The sequence below is a fragment of the Dipodomys spectabilis genome, unplaced genomic scaffold, assembly GCF_019054845.1.
Source record: "Dipodomys spectabilis isolate Male_0828 unplaced genomic scaffold, ASM1905484v1 ptg000148l, whole genome shotgun sequence".
Classification (NCBI taxonomy): domain Eukaryota; kingdom Metazoa; phylum Chordata; class Mammalia; order Rodentia; family Heteromyidae; genus Dipodomys; species Dipodomys spectabilis.
The window spans coordinates 6,367,710-6,379,545 of NW_024870825.1; the positions used below are offsets into that span (position 1 = coordinate 6,367,710).

At 37.3% G+C, this 11,836-nt stretch overlaps 1 pseudogene; it reads left to right on the top strand.

Moving 5' to 3' along the window:
- Nucleotides 1-11,836, top strand: part of LOC122118342 — a 34,787-nt pseudogene extending 22,951 nt beyond the window's left edge.

The window sequence follows — 11,836 nt, forward strand, 5'->3', positions numbered from 1 at the left end:
AATGGCAACTCACCCTGTTTCTTTAAGTGACTCAGTTTTCCTGGTTGAAGAAGGGTACATTACACAAAATGGAATGTTATCAATGGGTTTGTAGGTGAGATCTGAAACTTGTTTATGATGTATGGTGCTTTTCATTCCTTAGCTAAGATCCCAGGTATGTAACTGAACTAACAGAGCTAATCAGGGCAAAGTCCGCTAAGAAGTCTGATGAAATGGATGACTCTGATGAATTTGTGAGTTACTTTCCAGACTTTGTTTGGGTTGTTTGGGATTTCACTCTGGAGCTGAAGTTAGATGACCAGCCCATCACAGAGGATGAATATCTAGAGAATGACTTAAAGCTTATTCCATGTACCAGAGGGAGGCCAGGAAGGGGAAGGATTCAGTAGGGCTATAGTATATACTAAGCCCTTTTAATGCGCATTGGATGTACATGCTTATTTGAGATGGGATTATGCTACAGTATGATACTAATTATTGTAAGGCAACTGATCAATTGCCTTTATTAAAAAATATCACTCCATTAAAAAAATTACATTTTTATTCTATTAAAATGTACATTTTTAAAAATGTAGTGTCTTTCTCTACTTTCAGTCCTCTAGTATCATTTATGACAACAATTCTCATATCTAAAAAAGTTAAATATACTTCAATATATGTAAGCCAATGATTTATAGAATTCTATGAGTTCTCATAGATATGTCATCAAACTTGAAGTTTCAAAATAAAAACCAACAATTCTTTCTAATATGCTGCACCTGAACATTTAAAATAACATATTCTACTGAAATAATTCATCAACAGAACCATATACAAATAAACTATTCACCAAATATGTTTTAGAAAATGTTTTGGTTTTTCATCTGAACAATTAGTAAACTCACAAAGATTTCTACGCTTGTTCTAGTGTTATCATTCGAAAGTCTTCAAGTGGAATATAAAATCATTAAAATGGATCAAATTATTTAAGGCCCATTAACACCATAAAAATTATCCCTATTATAATCCATCCTATAATGTTGAAAGGTCCATTTATTAAGTTTTGGTTTTTTGTTTGTTTTTTGTTGGTCATAGGGCTTGAACTCTGGGCCTGGACACTGTTCCTGAGCTCTTCAGCTCAAGCAGAGTGCTCTACCACTTAAGCCACAGCTCTACTTCCTATTAAGTTTTTTTTTAATTTATTTTTTATTCTTTTATTGTGAGAATACTGTACAGAGGAGTTACAATTACATGGGCAAGATAACGAGTACATTTCTTATCAAGCATTGTTGCCTCCTCCTTTGTTTTTCCTCTACCATCACTTCCCTCCCACCACCACAACTACACTCCTCTACCTCCCCACTTCCCCACCCCGTCTAAATTGTAAAGTGTGTTTTTCAACATAGTGTCTTGTACAAAGTGGTTTTTATTTTCTTGCTGTTGTTTCTAACGTATTTATAATGTACCATGTGATTTTTTGTTTTTTTTTGCATGTTTCTGCCCCACAGTACAACCGCTGTTCTCACTGTATTTGATGTCCGTGCTCTGCATCTTGTATGTATGTACACTTCTCTAATTTGGAGAGGGGATGGGAAAAAACAAAATGCTTCTTGACCAATGCTCTAGTTCACATTGTTCACATTGACTCTGTAAAACCTCATAGAGCAATTTAGAGAATGAAGAAATATCCATAATACATCTAAGTTAATTTTACTGTTTAAAATTTTCAGTGAAAGTAGTCTTTAAGCAATTTGTGGTATGTACTTATATTTGTGAGTGTGTATACATATATATATATATATGTATATTTCTAACAGGTTTTCTGTTCTGACTTGAATATTATCTATCTTCTTTCTAGCATTTTTCCAGTACCATCTTACCCTTTGCAGATATAATTTTATTTTATGTCTTAGATTTCATTTCTGACAAAGATACACTAGAATCAGAAAACTGCTTCTAACCATTTTGCTTCACTGAGTTAAATTCTTAACTCAGGAGAGTTTTGCCAGAACTAGGGACACTAATCAATTTTTTCCTTTTGTGGACAGATAGATTCCTAGCCTTCAATTACTGGTTGCGTTTTGCCTCTGTGCACAACGTTGGTTTGCAATGAAGTATCATTTTAAGGATTGTGAGACAGTGATGTAAAATCTCTGGAATGAAAATACTCAGCCCCTTGTCTGATGGCTGACTTCCAATGATTAATTTTTCACTTTTATTTTTTTATTGTAAATGTTTAAAATGTGTTATTGAATTTGTGTGTTTTCTATAGACAAGTATCTTAGTTTTTCTTAGAAATCAACTTTCATTTATAACTGTTACAATTAGGGCTCGCTACTCTGTATTATTCATATATGACTGCATTTTTGACTGACAGTTTGTTATATCCATTATCTCTGTTTTACATTTTATTTTATTTTTTTGTTCTGAAAATACCAACAGAGGGGTTACAATTACATGAGCAAATAATGAGTAAATTTCTTTTCAAGCATTGTTGTCTCCTCCTTTGTTACCACCTTCCAAACCTTCCCCTCTTCTCACCCGCCCCCACATTCCCCCCTAATAACTAGTATATGTCTGAGGCAAGCAGAAACTATTAGACAAGTTGATGTTAGGTGAAATGAACCCCAAGATAAGGATTCAATGTTTTTTCGTCTTGCGTTTGTTTCTAACATACTTATAAGATGATTTCTTTGTTGCTTTGTATGTCCCTCCCCCATGGTATAATTTATGCTTTCACTGTATTCCTTTTATTTTTTATAGGCAAGAATCAGAAAATTCGAAATGCCAACTTCCCTAGGGAGTGCATTCGCATTTCTTTCCAAAACGCAAATGTTTTGTCTTTGATCGACCTACAAAAGAAAAGGAACTCTTAATTCGTATTGAAGACTTGTCAGAAGGCCAGCTGGATTGCAATTTCCAAGTGCAATCCAAAATCTTTTGCTCCTACATCTTTGCCAATGCAAAACCCAAGAACTTGAGAGAGGGAATTATTGTCACTGGGAAACGTGAGTCTTCTCTGCTCCTGGATTTACCTCTCTTCTTATTTCCCTTAAGTAATGCTTTGATTACATTTTTGCAATTGCTAAGGTTATAGAAAAATAGTAGTTCACGCTTCATATAATTTCACCTTTTCTAATTATTGTCTGTCTACATGGAGCTTTATTGAGATAGAATATACCTTAAGAAACTATTCCACAGATCATATAAGAGCCCACTGATGCTAAAGATTAATTCCTGTGTTTTAGATTAAGTCACTTGGGAAAGTGTTCTGTATGGATAGAAAAATATATTGTGAATTTAAACTAGTTATGAACCATATAATATGCCAAGTCCTATAGGATCATTAAGAGTTTAAAATCGAAATTCAGTTAATTTCTAATTACAGAAGTGGCTTCAGGATGTGCACAACATGCACACATAATGTTAAGTTCTGTCAGGATGTTCTTCTTTTTTTTTTTTTTTGGGTCCAGTCATGGGGCCTGAACTCTGGGCCTGGGTGCTGTCCCTCAGCTCTTCAGCTCAAGGCTAGCGCTCTACCACTTGAGCCACAGTGCCACTTCCTGCTTTTTTTTTTGCTTATGTGGTTCTGGGGAATCGAACCCAGGGCCTCATGCATGCAAGGCAAGCACTCTACCACTGTGCCACCTTCCCAGCCCATGATGTTCTTCTTAAATTAACATGCAGATTTTCATTCCTATTTAGAATTGGGTCCCAATAGTTAGACAATTTATTTCATTTGTAAACTTCATTCATTTTGCCTGTGTAATCTGCTATTTTCTTAACTTTATATGGAATCCTCTAGACAGAATTCATTGATCATATTGATAGTTATTAGTGATTTAAATTATAATGTGTGAATTAAGAGCCTGAAAGAAAAGAAATGAATAGGAAAAAGCAGTGGTGCCAGAAGAAGTAGACTTTGTCAGATAGGATAAAGGAATTTCATATCCACTACTCAGGAGTCAGTGATTGGGAAGATAATAAATTAAGGTTATCTTGGGCAAAAAATTAGCAAGAAGCTACCTCAATCAGTAAGTAGGCATGGTCACTTGTGCCTGTTATCACAGATATGCAGAAAGCATAAAAAGGAGGCTCACAATTCATGATAGCACAGGTATATACAAAGGATGCTATCCTTAAAATAATATCAGAAGCAAAAGTGAGGCTCGGAATGTGGTGTAGTGGCAGAGTGCTTGCCTAGCATGCATGAAGCCCTGGATTTGATTCTTCAGTAAAACATAAACGGAAAAAGGCAGAAGTAGCTCTGTGGCTCAAGAGACAGAGTGCTAGCCTTGAGCAAAAGAAGCTCAGGGACAGTACCCAGGCCCTGAGTTCAAGACACAGGACTGGAAAAAAAGCAAAAAGTGTTAGTGGTATGGTTCTATTCATAAAGCATTTGCTTAGTAAGCGTGAGGCCCTGTGTTCGAGCCATGATATCACCAAAAAAAAGTGTGAAAGTTGTTTAAAGTCTTAATGTTTTTCAGAAAGCTAATTTTAGAATAAAATAGAAGTGTAGCTTGACGTTTATCCTTAAATTATTGGGCTCATCCAGGACTGGGGACTCTGGTGGAGACTTATGTCAGTGCTATCAACAGTGGAGCACTGCCATGTTTGGAGAACGCTGTGACTACCCTGGCCCAGGGTGAGAACTCAGCAGCTGTGCAGAAGGCAGCCGAACTCTACAGCCAGCACATGGCTCAGCAATTGAGGCTCCCCACTGAGGACCTCCAGGAGCTGTTGGATGGAGTTATCATTCAAGGATGACAAGTGGGAGTTTCAAAAAGATCTAACGGTACGATGTCTGCTCCTGGTCTTTCTTCCCTGAAGTCTTCCCCTTTTGAGACAATGCTTATGCTCATCATTTTAATCCTATGGATCATTTGCTATCTGTACTTTTAGGAGCCTGGAATTTTGAGTGTGAGGATTCCTACAGGCTTATATGTACCAGACATTTATCTTTTATTGTTGCACAATAAATTACAACATGGTTGGCAAGTAAGAAACCCAGGCACCAATGGCTCATACACTAATCCTACCTACTCAGAAGACTGAGATCTGAGATCATGGTTCAAAGCCAATCTGGGTAGGAAAGCCCATGATACTCTTGTCTTCAATTAAACAGCCAAAGTCCAGAAGTGGAGGTGTGTATCAAATGGTGCTAGCCTTTATAAAAAAGCTCAGGAATAGCTCAGGCCCTGAGTTCCAGCCTCAGGAACAGCATTTAAAAAACCACATGTGCATTTATAAATTTAACATACCATTGTATACATATGACTTATGGTTCTGTATGTCATATGCAATCATATACTTATAACATAGAGTTGATATATCTGTATGAAATACAGTCCTGTTTCTCATAAGTATAGTGTGTGGATGTTGGATAAGCCAACGAGTGCTCTGCTCAGAGCACCCAAATGAGGTCAGAACTTCAATCATTGCAATCAAGTTGCTGTCAGGATAAAAGCACTTCACACTCTTATGTGCACACTGCAAGAATTAAGAAATGGTTCCCAAACCATGAACATATGAGAAACTTCAGAAATATTGCAAACGTTTTTCAATGCATTCCTTTTCATCCTTGCAAAACACATCCTGAGCTTACTCTCCTTTTAGCCACATTCACTTGCTATAGCTTCTTTTATGGCTATATTGTTGTTCATCACTGGGCTGTTGAAAGAACTGTGTGGGGCCTGTAATTAAATCCCATCATTTTACAGAGAATGAGCCTGGCTCTCAGAATGTTCAGGGACTTACCAATATTACTCAGACTGTTTTCAGAAGTGGTAATGGCTCCTTCCCCTGTGCCCATGTGCTCTGAGGCCTTCACCTTACTTTTTCCATGAAGATCACCATGGAATTTCTTTCTAATGCCTTTATTGTACTGTCTTCCTATCATCTTAACAGAACACCATAGAGAGAAAGAAGGAAGATTTCATCCTGCAGAATGAAGATGCATCTCGCAAATACTGCCAGATGGAGCTGAAGAAAATTTCCTAGTCTTTTATGGAAAGCATTTCCAATGGCACTTTTTCTATATCTGTAGGGCATAATCTCTACTTGGAAGGCAAGAAGAAGGTTGAGCAGGACTACAAACTAGTTCCCAGGAAAAGGGTAAAGGTGAGGAATAAGGGGATGAATTGCAGTTAGTCAGAGAATCTCATTTATGTATTTAGTTGTTTATTTATATATTCATATATTGTCAGTTGTGTGGTTTGAACCCTGGGTTTGGTCTCTGTCCCTGCACTCTTCAGCTCAAGGCAAGTGCTCTACTGCTTGAGACACAGTGCCACTTCTAGTTTTCTAGTTGACGAATAGAGGTAAGAGTCTCCTGGACTTTCCTGTCCTGGCAGGCTTTGAACTGTGATCCTCAGATTTCAGCCTCCTGAGTACCTAGGATTACAGGCGTGAGCCATTGGCACCTGCATGGGTGCCAATAATAAAGAACATAGAATCATTTGTGAGAAGAAAATCTGCACTTTTTCCTCCCGAATCCACAATTAATTATTCTTAAACCAGAAACTTCCAAGTAGAGTAGGATGTTTTTCTTAGATCAAACTGTGCAATCGTTTCTTAATTAAGTTAATGAGATAGGGAAATTAAAGATACCCTTTGTTTTATTCACAAGAAACTGATAGTCTTGCCTGAGATACAAATGGTAAATTGAATTTAACAAGATAAGGTATGTCATGCTGGCATGAACACCAAGTAAAAAATAATGGTGGGATTAATATGGTAACAATATTAGTGTTAATAATGCTCATACATATTCAAAATCATATTTTATGTTTCATTTTGTGTTTTTTTCTTTTTGTTTGATTTAAGTCAAGGTTTTTCATGAAGTTAAGGCTGGTTCCAACTCACATCATTTCCACTTCAGCCTTAAAAATTCTATGATTAGAAGTATGCACCACTGTATCAATTTTGACCCCCTAATTTGTATCATAAATACTCAGTAACCTGTACTTTCAGGCTACTTGAACACCTATAATTTAAATTTCAGAAATATCCTATAAATTACTACTAATGTTATCCAAGTTTTGTAGTTTAGAAATATGAGGCATAAGGAAGCTAATAAGTTGTAAATTCCTAGAGCCTGTACTCGGGAAACCTGGTAGACAGTTCATAGGATAGCCATACAGAACTCTGGAGTTAGCTCAGGAAAGATTTCTCTAAGAGCAGAATGAAGGTCAAGATGAATTATCAGAGGATTCCTTGTATTTTAAATAAAAGGATACAGGTATCTTGGTAGAAGAATAGAATGTAGGGATATATTGTTTATTTTTGTGGTACTGGGTTTTGAACCTAGGGATTCCTACTTGCTCAGGTAGTGTGCTGTCATTGGACCCACGCTTATTGTTAGGCTCTCTGCTGGTTATTTTGGAGAAAGTGACTCATGGATTTTTCTGTGTAGGCTTGTTTCAAATGAGGATCTCCTGTATATCAATATCTCACTAGTTATGATTTGTAGGCATGAGCCACCAGTGCCCAGATAGAGAGTATACACTAGAGAGTATACACTTTAGGTACATGTAAATCTCATTGATATCCTGGAATAGCAATAGATTTCTCTGTTGCAAAAGAAAAAAAAAGGGTTGAATCTGGTTGCTGGTGTCTCATGCGTATAATGCTAGCAAGTATACACACATACATACATACATATATACACACATATATATGTATGTATGTATATAATCTCAGCAGGCTGAGATCTGAGGATTGCAGTTCATAGCCACCAGGAAAATATGTGGTACTGTTATTTCCAATTAACCACCAGAAGCCAGAATTGGCATTGTAGTTAAAAATGGTAGAGTGCTATTCTTGAGCACAAAGATCAGGAAGAACAGCCAGGCCATTAGTCCAAGTAGGAGAGTAGGGCAGAGACTGCTAAAAGTATTTCTAAGCATTACAAGAGAGATTGGCTTTGCTGTTATGGTTCAAGAAGGAACAGACACACAGAAATCTTGAAGACAATTGAAATTTTACAAGATTTAGAGGGAAATAATTTCTGCAACAAGAGAATAGACTTTTGTTGTTTGACATATTCCACTTGTTTATTGTTTTTGTAGGCAAATGAGGTTCTCCAAACATTCCTGCAGTCCCAGGATGCTATAGAAAAATCGATCCTACAGTCAGACAAAGCTCTCACTGATGGAGAGAAGGCCAGAGCAGGTACTGGGGAAGGTAACACTTTCAGAAGAGGGGGTTGGTTCCTGAAAACCTTGACTGACGGACATGAAGATCTTTATGAAAGGAGCTTCCTGTTCTACACTGGAATGTACAAGATACTAAATCTGAAAAACAAGAGGTCAGGTCTAATCATGGCCAGTGTGGCAGCACATTTCCATGTCATTCTCACATGTGCCTGGGTTTGATCGCTGGAAAAATTCAGAGACAGTTTGGGTTCTGATCCCAGTGGGTAGCGTTAAGGCTTGATTCTTATTGTTTTTCTTCTCTAAAACCAATGTGGAATAGCTGAGGGGGCTGCAAAGGAAGCAGCTGAGAAGGGGCAGGAGGTGCTAAGACAGGAACAGAAGGAGCAGCAGCAAAAGATGGAGGCCCAAGAGAAAAGCTACAAGGAAAATATATCTCACCTACAGGAGAAGATGGAAAGGGAAAGAGAGAATCTGATCAGAGATCAGGAAAAGAAGCTGGAACACAAGCTGAAGGTGAGTCTGGATGGGGCTTGGGATATATCACAAGGACACTTGTGAGCCTGCCTTTGCCAGCTCCTCCCACCTTCCTGAGAGAATCGCAGGGAGCTAGGAGCACATATGTTCTTACTACCCATGAATCAGGAGGAAACATTAGATAAATGTGTCAAAGAACACTGTGGTCCTGAATTGTGGGGAAGAGAGACAGAGACAGAGAGAGAGAGACAGGGACATCCTTAGCTCCTAGGGTTGTTAAGGGAAAACTCTTGATATTCAGTAAGTTTTATTTTCAAGGTTTACTTTTTCATTTTGTAGATTCAAGAAAAATGATTAAAGAAGGATTTAAAAATAAATGTGAAGATATTTGTACAGAAATACATCAATTGAAGAAGGAGATTGAAACAAGCAAGACAGAGAAGCTATGGGGTGGAAAATTATTGGTTGGGCTGGGTGAGGTGCTTCTTTTATCAGTGCCACATCCTCATGCTAAGTTAGTTGGTGCCTTTATGAATGGGGTACCCTACACAATGAAATAGACTTCAGATTTCTTTTAAGAATTAATAAGGAAAGCCATTCTTTTGACGGAATCTTAACTTTCAAATTGATGTCATGCTATGTTTTAAAAAGGTTAAAAGAACCAGGGGAAGCAGGAATGGAGGGATGATGAGAAAATGCCGTCATTATATTTAACATACATTATATTAAAAGTGAACAATGTAATGGTGGGTAGGGACCAGGGGAAAAAATATGGGGAAAGTGAAGGAAGGGGGAACATTACCCAAGAACCCATGTACTCATAACCTGAGTTATGGAACTCTGACACATTTGGGCAGTTCCTTACTAAGAACAATAAAAATTCAGTTTATAAATATTAAAAACAAAAAGATATAGGCTATTAATTTTCTCAGTGGAAATGAAAAAAAAGTAACTTGAATATATCAGGGCCTGCTGTACAAAACCTGAACTTAATATCAGTCATATTAGTGTAATTAATAAGCTGATTAGAAAACATACTGAAAGAAAATACGAATCTGTGTAAGATATCAAAATTAATGAATGATAATAAAAATTTTTAAGCAAAAAGTTGTTCCTAAAAAGGTCCATAAAGTACTGTAGAATAAAAACCAGAAAACTCTTTAAATTATTGCTAAACTATTAACTTTAGATTGATAGGATCAAAGTGTGGATGATTCCTAAGTCAATATGTCGATATACTGTGATTCAAAGAAATATGTAACACAAATTTTCAGGAAGTATATTTTAATATTTATATGTCAGATTACAATATTAAAATTCCCTCAAGAGGCAAAAGCCAAAGTTCAGCAAAATAAAACACCAAGAATTGTGTATTCAAAACAGGTGAGATGAATAGGAGGTGGGGTAGATTAATGAACAGGAGAAGAGAGGGAGAATGCAGTCAAGAATGTAATGTATAACCACAAAATTAAAAGAGAATAAGAGAAGGGGGGATAAAAAAAAGGAGGATGAGAAAAGAATAAGAAAAAGGAGGGTGACATTTATCAAGATATATTTTGTTCAGAAACTGCTTCTTTGTACAACTACTTAAACATAATAAAAGAAAAAGTATGAACAAAGCAACCAAGGAAATTCTAGAAAATGAAAAGATGGATCAATTAGAGAGCAAAATCTCCAACCATGTTCTAGAGTCCAACCCATAAATAGCATAGTGGCACCAGCCTCTGAATATTTTCATAGGAGTAAAAAAAAATCTAGGAGTGTAGGTATTGTAGAATCATTCATGCAATGAATTTCAAATTTTGTTTGTCCAAAACAAATATAAAAATCTCTCTCTCTCTTTATATGTGTGTGTGTACAAATAACCACACTATGGAGCGCCTTCAAAAAAGAAATCTAGACAGCTATGTCACTAGATAATAAAATAAGGTTATTAACTTTAAAAATCAGTTCTAAAAACAACATCCACCTTGAAATAATGGAGCAAATATGTAAAAAGGAATTGAAGCTTCATTGCAAATTTGTGCAAAACAAATTTCTGAGATGCCAGTGCCCACTATAGATCAGTCAGGAATATCAGATTTGGTTTTGATTTGACCTTACTACTTAGTCAAAAAGAAATAAGGAATAGAACAGAAAACAAAATGTAGCAAACATTTGCAGGCTAGAAATAATCCCCCTACAGGATGGACTATTAATGCTGTGGAAAATGGCACCAGTCAGTTCGACAGGAAGAATGTGGCTATCACAACAACCGAAGAAGCACACTTCTGCATCCTCATCTTTCTTTCCATACGTATTCTCTATAAAGCCTGGGATGATGACTGCAAATGGTTTTGAAATTCCAACCTCATTTGTATAAAGTTAGTGAATTGGAAGAAAACATTCTCTTCAGGTCCAACTCAGAGATTTTGGATCCCTCTCAGCTGTTTTGCTGGGGACTTTGATGAACTAAACTTGTGTCAGTTATATATGTTATTTTTGGATTCTAGGATTTTTCACACAGTCTATCGACTTCTATAAATAGCCCAGTTTTCATATTTAAATTGTATCTTTTCCAGAGTATGTTCCTTTTTATGTTCTCCTACTTCAAACCTTGAACTGCATGTGTAACACTTGAACTATGGTATCACTAATCCTTTCTTGGAACTATAAAAATGATACTACACATGTCTTGCTATCTCTCCTGCTATCTCCTCATCTCATGTATTTGGTCTTGATTACCATTTATTTTTAATGACTAGATACTATTCAGAACAAATACACTAGTTATTCTAGATAACTTTTTGAGGCAAGTACTCACTGAAAAGCCAGAAAGGACCTTGACATAAAAGACAACCGTAGAGAGACCCCAGGCACTCACAGCTGAGGTACCTCAAAACTGCTACAGTCATCTCTGCAAATGCGCCTAGCAACCCCAGGCAGCCACAACCAAGGCTGTCTGCCACCTGCCACCTCCAGCTGCCACTGCTGCAGACCAGCATGCCTCCGCCTCCCCTACCCCCGCAGTCCACACCAGTGAGCTGCATGAACCTCCGCCTGCTCTTCCCAGTGCCAGGACTCCCCATGCCGCCACAGAGGAAACCCTTCAGCATCAGCAGAACCCCCCACCCACCTGCACCTGCCAACACCCAGATCCTCTGAATGAGAACCTGCGAACTCCATCCAACCCACCAAAGCACAGGCTCTGGGTCAAGCACACCAGCAGCAACAGACCTTGTGAGTAA